Raw genomic sequence first — 10,622 nt, 5'->3', positions numbered from 1 at the left:
GGTTCCCACGTGGCGTATCAGGGTTGGCTACCCAGCGGTACTTAAGGCTGTGGGGAATTCTCCCCGGGGTGGGGGTCAAAAGATTACTCAAAGGTCCTGAATAAACTGCAGAGAGAAGAGTCCGGTGTCGCGTCTTCCTTGCTGGTCGAGGCGGTAGCGACACGTGGTGGCCCGTACGGGGAACTCAGCCATAACCCCAACGAGGACTCAGAACTCTCTGCGGTCAGGGTGGTGCACCGGTAAGTCCCCAGGTAAAAGGGGAATCCGCGACAAAAGCGGGGGTAAGTCCCCAGGTAAAAGGGGAATCCGCGACAAGAGCAGGGAGTAAGTTCCCAGGTAAAAGGGGAATCCGTGACAAGAGCGGGGGGATTTTTGCTCTTCTCGGTAGATAAAGAGAGCGAGAACCCGGGGCTAGTCAGTAGAGTAGCCAAAAGTGAAAGTAAAAGTTTGTTTACCAGCTTTAAATGTTTAAAACATGGGCTCTTCTTCTTCGCACCCAATTTTTTTGGCTCTCAATGAGCTACTGCACTCAAAAAAGTTAAAAATAAAAAAGAGTACTTTAGAGAGATTTTTGAATGAATGTGACATCGTTGCCCCATGGTTCGCTGTCTCCGGAAGCCTCACGGTGGCCTCTTGGGAGAAACTAGGGAGGGACCTAGATTTTGCCTCTGAACAAGGAACGCTTAAGAGCGGAGTGAGACCAATATGGAAACTGATAAGACGCTGTCTCGAGGACCAGCGTTGCAGTGAGGCGGTAGAGAATGGTCAGGCCGCCTTAGAAATGCTGCAGGAAGAAAGATTGGAAAGGGCAGACAGTGAAAAGGAGGAGAGCATGGGGGGGTTATACCCTGATTTTGCCGAACTAGAGACCTCTGAGTCTACAGACTCAGAGGAACTACAATCACTCATAGAACAAATAGAAAAAACAAAGATAAGAAAGAGGAGGAAAGGGAAGGAGAGAGAGGACCCAGATAAAGACGAATGCACGCCCTCCATGCACCGCCCCACACCTTCGGCCCCTCCGCTCTATGCAGAGGACCCCGGAAGTGGCAGCCCCGGCTGTTCTTTCAGCCCAGGCGTGTGGAAAGCGGTCAGAACCCAGTTACATCTAGCCTGTCCAATATTTCAGGATCCACAGGGACAGTGGTATCATGAACCCTTAGATTTTAAGGTTATAAAATCTTTAGCGGAGTCTGTGCGGACATACGGAATCACAGCCTCCTTTACTGTAGCCCAGGTGGAGGCCCTAAACAGACACTGCATGACACCCGGTGATTGGAGTGGGCTCGCACGAGCTTGTTTGAGCCCAGGTCAGTATTTAGATTGGAAGGCCTTTTTGATTGAATTTGCTAGTGAAGAGGCTGCAGCCAATCAGGCTGTGGGAAACCCAGCTTGGGACAGAGATATGCTGCTTGGACAGGGGAGATTCGCCAATCAGCAGATAGGCTACCCGGTTCAAGTTTATGAACAAATCAATAAAATTGGCATAAAGGCATGGAAGGCCTTACCAAATAAAGGCGAGGTAAGTGGCAATCTCACCAAAATCCTGCAGGGCTCTACAGAGCCGTTTTCGGACTTTGTTGCTCATATGGTCGAGGCTGCTGGCAGAATTTTTGGTGACCCAGACGCAGCCATGCCATTAATTAAACAGCTTGTTTACGAGCAGTGCACTAAGGAATGCAGAGGCGCCATAACCCCATATAAGAATAGGGGACTAGAAGCATGGATGAAAGTTTGCAGAGAGCTGGGCGGACCACTAACTAATGCTGGATTAGCTGCTGCTGTGGTGCAATTAACCCAGAAGAAAGGGGCTGGGAAGGTGGCTCAGTGGTAGAGCGTTTGCCTTGCATGCATGAGGCCCTGGGTTCGTTTCCTCAGCACCACATAAGCAAAAAGAAATGAAAAAAGCCAGAAGTGACGCTGTGACTCAAGTGGTAGAGTGCTGGCCTTGAGCTGAAGAGCTGAGGGACAGCGCCCAGACCCAGAGTTCAGGTCCAGGAAAAAAACCTATTCAAAAATCGCTGCAAATTTGTTTAAACAGTTGTCTAGTTATCTTTTAGGTAATTGAACTGGGGAGTTCGACAGCCTGATGGAACAGCTCAGGGTTGCCATCGTCATGGTGAACTCGACCCAAGTGGATGCCGGATTGGCGAAGGGGTTATCTTCATGGATCTCCGCTGCTATGAATCATCTTAAGGAATGGGCGGGTTTGGGAGCCCTGACAGGCCTCCTGGTGTTAACCTCCTTGGTATGTCTGTAATGCATTTGCCAAATTAGAGGTTCTCAGCGTTGCAGTGTAGCCATGATTATCCAAGCCTTTACAGTCATTGGAGCAGGTCAGTCCCCCCAAGCGTGGCTTGCCACCCTAAAACAATGAACACAGATTGCAAAGCCAAAGTACTGCAGTCGAGAGGCTGTGAGTTTTGCCCTCGAGGAGAGCTTGTTTGATTGCACATGGGTTCGATTCGCCTTTTCCCGTCCTTGTGAAAAATGAATCAATGGACAGGCTGAGTCATCCCTAGAGAAGGTACCCTCTGGGAGAAGGCTTGTATGCAGTCCTTGCATTGCACTACAGGGATCAGACCTCTGTTCTCATCTGTGTTCTTTAAACAAAAAAGGGGGAACTGTAGAGAGCTGTGAGAGGCCGCACCTGGAAGATGGCGCTGGCTTCCGCCCTCCGCCTTCCCGATGGCGAGTGCTTTCTGTGGTAAACAACTCCTTATATGGCTAAGGCAAAGAATCTGGCTTGCTTCCGCACACCTGAACCTATTGGTGGTTCCCACGTGGCGTATCAGGGTTGGCTACCCAGCGGTACTTAAGGCTGTGGGGAATTCTCCCCGGGGTGGGGGGTCAGAAGATTACTCAAAGGTCCTGAATAAACTGCAGAGAGAAGAGTCCGGTGTCGCGTCTTCCTTGCTGGTCGAGGCGGTAGCGACAGGCCAGCCTAAATAGGGCCTAAGCAGGAGGCACGTCTACAGGAAATTCCCAGTCCAGGCACTGTACTATCAGTTTGAGTAACATATCAGCCAAATGCCCATGCCTGCTTGCAGGGATCCAGCCACACCCATCAGGTGGGAGGTAAGTGATGGATGGGGCATTTCCTTCCCCCTGCATGAAAACAAGATGCCAGACCCCACCATCTACCATGTGGCCAAAGGGCACCAGCCACACCTGACCTCCTTACTTAATATTACTGTATTATTAAATCAATTTATAAAATGTTACATCCTCTTTATCGTTTTGTAAACATTCAAAAATTTGCTTTTTGTAAAAGCCATATTTCTTGAGCTCTACCTCTGAAACAATAATTCTCACATTCACCAAAAATTAAACATTCATCTTTTGAATAGTTTATTTCTTCCTTCTTCCTCATTCCTTCAATTCCTCTTTCCATCTCTCACTTCCCTACTCTTTCCTTCCTTCCTCTCAGGGTCTAGAAGTGATGCTGTAGCTCAAGTGGCACATGGTTTCATTTCTTTGTTAATTTCAATTTTTGTGAGAGATTGATCAATATCTTTGTGTGCTTAATTATTTCCCCTAATGTCATATCTACTTTGGCCCTCTATGATATAACACAGGTGCAAAACATCGTCCACATGGTCTTTTATTATACCTCACTCAGCAGAACAACTAAATGGGCTAAGAGTGAATCAATCACAAGTTTTTCATCACCAGTGATTAATTAAAGAAAAGTGCAAGCACTGAAGACACTTTGGGGTTCTCCCCCAAGACAAAATGCAGGGCTGCGAAGGTGGCTCAGTGGTAGAGCGCTTGCCTTGCATGCTCGAGGCCCTGGGTTCGATTCCTCAGCACCACATAAGCAAAAAGAAAAAAAAAGCGGGAAGTGGTGCTCTGGCTCAAGTGGTAGAGCGCTAGCCTTGAGCTAAAGAGCTGAGGGACAGCGCCCAGGCCCAGAGTTCAGGCCCCACGACCGGACCCAAAAACAAACAAACAAACAAAATGCAGAGATTCTAGTCTTTATTAATCCATCATATTTTTTTAAATATATATTTTATTGTAAAGATACTGTATAGATTAGTTATACCATTATATGAGTTAGGTCATTAATACATTTTCTATCGAGCATTGTTACCCCTCCAAGAAAGACTTTACCACTGTTATGACTTTTTCTAGAAAACCTTTCCATTTTTTCTACATATGATTTTTCTCCTCTTTGTGTGTGAGGGTGTGTGTGTGTGTGTGTGTTTTGTATGTTCTGTGATGAACCCTGAGCTGTGTCTTGTAGTTCGAGGACTCCACATCTGCTATATCATAAGGTCTCTATCCTGTATTGGTACTGTATTGCGATTTCAGTTTTCTGACAGATCAAAGACTTTCCCATTTGGTACAATCCTGTTATTTCATTTGTGTGAATCAACTTATGTGTGTTAAGCTGTCTTTCCACATTGGTCACATTCATAAGGTTTCTCTCCTTGTGTCTGTGATGGATGTTAAGTTGTGCCTTCCAGGTGAAAGAATTTCCATGCGTGCTACATACATAACATTTCTCTCTGGTGGTTTTTTTTCTGATGGACAGAAAGGTGTATGTTCTACATGAAACATTTTCCACATAGGTCACATTCATAAAATTTCTCTCCTGTGTGTGATCTCTGGTGGATAGTAGGTTGTAGCTTCTGGCTGAAAATCTTTCTGCAAATATGACATTCATAAGGTTTCTTTCCTGTGTATTTTCTGATGGACAGTGAGGTTTGACTTCCAGGTGAAAGTCATTCCACACATGTTACATTCATAAGGTTTCTTTCCTGTGTGTATTATCTGATGGACATTGATGCTTGACTTCCAAGAGAAGGACTTTCCACACATGTTACATTCATAAGGTCTCTCTAATGTGTGTGTTTTCTGGTTTATAGTAAGGTTTCCTTTATGGGTGAAAGACTTTCGACACAAGTTACATTAATAAGTTTTCTCTGTAGTATGTGTTCTCTGATGGAGATTAAGATTTGATTTCCTGGTGAAAGATTTTCCACACATCTTACATTCATAAGGTTTCTCTCCTGTGTGTGTTCTCTGGTGTCTAGTAACATATTCCTTCCAGGAGAAAGACTTTCCACAAATGTTACATTCAAAAGGTTTCTCTTTTGTGTGTGTTCTCTGGTGACGAGTAAGCTTTGATTTCTCAGTGAAAGACTTACGACACGCGTTACATTCATAAGGTTTCTCTATATTATGTGTTCTCTGGTGGCGAGTAAGCATCGATTTCTGGGTGAAAGACTTTCCACACTTGTTACATTCATAAGGTTTCTCTCCTGTGTGTGTTCTCTGGTGGAGAGGAAGATATGCCTTCCACAAGAAAGATTTTCCACACATGTTACATTCATAAGGTTTCTCTCCTGTGTGTGTTCTCTGGTGTCTAGTAAGATATGCCTTCCAGGAGAAAGACTTTTCACAAATGTTACATTCAAAAGGTTTCTCTTTTGTGTGTGTTCTCTGGTGGACAGTAATGTGTGTCTTCCAGGTGAAAGACTTTCCACACATGTTACATTCATAAAGTTTCTCTCCTGTGTGTGTTCTCTGGTGTCTAGTAAGATATGCCTTGCATATGAAAGATTTTCCACAAATGTTACATTGAAAAGGTTTCTCTTTTGTGTGTGTTCTCTGGTGGACAGTAAGCTTTGATTTCTGGGTGAAAGTCTTTCCACACATGTTACATTCATAAGGTTTCTCTCCTGTGTGTGTCCTCTGAGGGTCAACAGGGTGTTTCTTCTCAGTGAAAGACTTTTCACACTGTTTACATTCGTCAACTACAGAAGACACATGAGGACTATATGCAGGACATATCTTACCAGGTTCACTGAAAATACCCATGCTCTGACAGGCAGTGACCTTTTCTATCCTCATCCCTAAGGAGTTCCCATTATTCTCAATCAGTTCTGACTTCGGTATTGAACTCAAATGAAAACTTCTTATAAGTCTCACTTTTTCCTCCCCTGTGTTATTATTCATGATTGCTACTTCAGAGAGATATTTATTGTGACGTTCCTGGCAGGTGCTAATCACATCCTCCATTTCTGGGACACCTAAAATGAATAATAGAAAAATAAACAAAAACATAAATGAGATCCATAAATTCCTTAATGTAAAGATATTTCCTCACATTCTGTTGCAATATTTTCAAATATCAAAGCATTGCTTTATGCAGAATATATATATTTCTCTGCAATGTAGTAATTAAGAAAGTAGTACTGACATTTTACAATGGAAAATAATGTTTTTCTGTACTTCAGATTTTTATATTTTTCTCAAGGAAATATTTACTCCAATTATTCATCTCCGTACTCTTAATGCTTCCATTCTGAATCTCCCTCTATGCCCATCACCACTGATATGAAATTGTCCTGATCCTATTTTCCTCCCTCCTGCAAAATACTAGTTTAAAATGAGATCTCCTTACTACATTTCTTATTGTCTTTTTCCTTTCTGAATGACTTCTCTACAGACAAATAGAAGTGCTAACATTAACTACACTGGAACAGCAAATTCAGTTTCTCTCCACAAGAATTCTGGATTGACAATTCCTTGAGACAAAGGATCACCTAGTTCTCTTCCACACATGACTCAGGGCACTAGGAATACTATTGCTCTGTACAGCTCAAGATAAACAGACCAACTGGGCTCTGGACCCAACATCACTATTCAAGATGCTTTAACTCACCTGTGAAATTCTCTTCTGAGTCTTCTCTCATCCATGGTTCTGCACCTTGCTCCAGCTTCACAATCAATATAGGTTTAGGAATACAGTGCCCTGTGAGTAAGAAATAGTGGAGAACTATTGCTCTTGCTGGGTCATCATTAATGCAATGTTGCAGACATCCTGTTCACTGGGTTGCTCCTACATCTGGTTTCTCAATTGTTTTATTTTTGGGGGGTGGGATCGTTTTTGGGGCCTGAATTATGAGCCTGGGAGCTGTATCACACCTCCTAAGCTCAAGGCTAGCACTCTACCACTTGAGCCACAACGCCAATTCTGGCTTTTGTTCTGCTTTTTTCATGCTGACGAATCAAGCACAGGGCCACAAGCATGCAAGGAAAGGGCTCTACCACTGAGCCACCTTCCCAGCCCATGGTGTCTCAATTCTTAACAGCTCCATGGTGTACTTTCCCCCAGCTTTGGGTTTATTTTCCCAATGAGTGGCTTGAACTCAGCTCTTTTGCTCAAATCTAGCATTCTACTAGTTTGTGTCTTGGCTACATTTCTAGTTTTTGAATGGTTAATTGGAGATAAGAGTATCATGTTCATTTTTCTACAGTTGCTGGCTTTAAACCAAAACCTTCAGATTTCAGCCTACAGAGTATCTAGGATTCCAAGCTTGAAGCAATGCAACCTATGTAAGGTTTGGCTTACAAATACACACTTTCACACTTTCACCTACTGATTTCCAGATCATACTGACAGTAGTAATGTATATTCTATCTAGAGTGTAGATCCACCTATAATAATCACCCCAAGTCTGGAAAGTCAGTCTCCTATTAGTGGATCATAGTTTAGAACTTTTGTCCGACTAATGATTAGAAATCTTAAAGACTGAGAATAAAATTAGCTCTTCAGATACACATAATGAAGTTGAAGTTTCCCTTAGGAAGAAATGACACTTCCCATGGACTGGAATCTTTTTTTTTTTTTTTTTAAATTTAATGGTCCAAAGGCTTACATTTCTAACCCTATATTTAGGAGGTAAGATCAGAAGAGGCAGGCTTGAAACCAACCTGGGCATGGAAATTCAGAATATTCAACAAAACAAAAGCCAAAATAGAGTTGTGGCTCTAGCAGTAGTGTGAAAGGCAAACAACATCAAGCTCCCAGACCTGAATTTGGCTGGCTTTTATACTAGCAGTTTTTTTTTTTTTTACAAGGGAATGGACTGGAATCTTATACCTAAATAACATAGTCAAATGTCTACTAAAATAAAAGCACTTGACCTTCCAAACAAAAGTGACCTTTGCTCACCCAAGGACATTAGGTTGTTATAAGTTTCCAGCATTACTTCTCTATGAAGGGTCCTCTGACCAGGATCCAGATCCTGCCACTCCTTCCAGGTGAAGTTCACAGCCACATCATCAAATGACATCAGCTTCTGTAATGGCACATTTCCATCAAGAAATTAGACCTGCGTCATGAGAATTCCAATCTGGAATTTCATTATGCTGCAGGTATGCTTTTGTCTTACATAAAATGTTTGCAGCTGGCTATGGTATCTTTTCACTGGGAAAATTAAATAGCAAATTAGAAATATTTGACAATACATAAACCTGGCCACTAAAATAAACAGATTTTCAGAGAACTGGTGGCTTATGCCTGTAATCCTAGCTATTGAGGAGGCTGAGGTCTGAGGATCAAGGTTCATGTCCAGCGCAGGCAGGAAAGTCCATGAGACACTTATCTCCAATAAACCACCAGAAAACTGAAAGTAACACTATGACTCAAGTGGTAGAGCACTCACTTTGCCCTGAAGAGCTGATGGACAATAACCAGGCTGAGAATTCAGGCCCGAAGACCAATAAAAAATTACAGATTCCCTAATGCATGCAAACACATTTCTGCTGCTAGCAATAGAGACAAGATAATAATTCTAAGGAGACAATAATCTGGCATGATGACATTAAGTCTAAGGTAGTGTCTAAAAAATTATATTATTATTTTTGATAAAATTTTAGTATATATCAGTAGGTAACAATGAATTAAACAAATATTTTCTCTGCATTTACATTTATTGCTTCACCATAAATCTTATTTAGACCTTCTATTAACAAGTACTCTCATAAGCAAGCAGAACACATTCAGGATATCACATGGTATACAGAACATACAACATTCCTAGATCAAAGAAAAGCAGTGTCCACATGAATGTTAAAAAACAGTAACAGTACTCCAGAAAATAGCTAATGATTTTTTGGGCCCTTATAAGATTTGATTTAGTTCCCACATAAAAATATCCTACATTAACCATGTTTGGTTTAAATACTACATATTGAAATGAGGTCTTAGATACCCTGATATTTCCTTCTTATGTAAAAATGAACTGGTACCATGAAGTTTTGTAAACTTTGCCTACATTCTACAACACAAAATATATGTGGGAGGGGAATGAAATATTCCTTGAGAAGATTTTCATTTTGATAGGCCTTCATGGAAGTTGTAGGCAAATTGATAGAGACTCAAGGAACACTCAGGATGACAAACATGATAAATATGACCAAATGCTCAAATGTGTTAAATATTCCTGAGTCATTTCTCCAGTAGATCCCTAAGGATATATTTCCACTTTTGTTAGTTAATAGTGAAATTCCTCAGAGATCAAAATCAATTCCTAGCAAATATCTGTGAGATTTTGCAACAAATGATATTTCTAATAGAGAAAACCTCATCACTGTATTATTTTTTTAAAATCAAAACTACCTATCTTATACTGACAGTGAATGAAAATATTTAAAAGTAGTGGTATGGAAAAACAAAACTGAATACAACAATACATGAAGTTGGACCAAAGATAACAGAATCAGGTGAAATCAAATTTTCTTGTAGTTTATCAGTTGGAGGAAGGACGTACTTTTCTGTATTGAACTCTGAAGTTGAGCTGAAAGGGAAAAAGTTTTGAGAGTTTGGAATTCCAGCCTGACAGGACTGAGAGAACTGAGAGCTGGCCGCAGAAGTGTTAAAAGAGAATTCTGGAGATGGTTAAGAGACTAGAGTGCAGGCCTTTTCCTTACTGTTGGAAAGATAGCATCTGAAACTGAGCTGCTGTTGACCTTGAAGGCTAGGTAAGGTGAACTTCATGTCTGCATTTTCTCTGGGCGCCAGTCTTCTGTCTCAGGAGAATAAGGAAACATGTTTTCTTCGCAATGTGTTGTGGCTCAGATTGTAATATTAATATAGATACTTCAGTTTTCCATGCTATCAATGGTAATCTTCCCTGTGTGAACTCAAGGAACTTTGCTTGCTTGCCTGCAACCAGAGACCAAGTGCCAGAGAGGCTTCAGAACCCTGGTTTCCCCTAAGACTATCTGTTTATGTTTTTGTGTTTCTCTAATTTTCTTTGTTTCTGGAATCCTGTAGAACTCTCTAGGCAACAATTTTCCTATACAGTGTGTAAGAAAAATGTCAATCCTAAGAGCCATGTCAGCAAACTAAAAATAATCACTAAGAAAAACTAGTTTCCAGATAGATCATTGAAGAAAAGAAAAAACTGAGAGACATATGGAGGAAAGAGAGAATGAGAAAAGTAAGAAAAAATGATGCAAAGATAGATACAAGGAGAGAGAAAGAGAAAAATAACCAACACAAGTGAGTAGAAAACCAAAAGTAGAGAGAGATTATAGAGGAAAGAAACCTTGTGAGGATACTTTAGAAAACAAACAAGATTTTGTAAAAAGACCATAAAGTTTAGCAACAAATATAGCCTCAGCTTCAAGTAAGACCAGGACCATGAAGTAGTCCAAGAAGTATATATGGAGAGTAATTTAAATACATATAGGTTAATCATTCCTTAAGAACACACGATGGTACGTATGACCACACTATTTCAGCAATTCCAGGAAAATTTCATTGAGATAGTTTAATGTTACTCGTGAGAATGAGATCTGGTTGCAATCTACCCTTCACCTTC

The 10,622-nt window shown here is 41.3% G+C and overlaps 1 pseudogene; it reads right to left on the bottom strand.

Moving 5' to 3' along the window:
• Positions 1 to 4,550: 4,550 nt before the first annotated feature.
• Positions 4,551 to 8,087, bottom strand: LOC138824948 (zinc finger protein 717-like; annotated as a pseudogene).
• Positions 8,088 to 10,622: the final 2,535 nt, after the last annotated feature.

The sequence above is a fragment of the Dipodomys merriami genome, unplaced genomic scaffold (assembly GCF_024711535.1).
Source record: "Dipodomys merriami isolate MVZ:Mamm:240054 unplaced genomic scaffold, mDipMer1.0.p SCAF_130, whole genome shotgun sequence".
Lineage (NCBI taxonomy): Eukaryota > Metazoa > Chordata > Mammalia > Rodentia > Heteromyidae > Dipodomys > Dipodomys merriami.
Note: the sequence above shows the minus strand (reverse complement) of the source record. Positions and strands in the feature narration are given on the sequence as shown.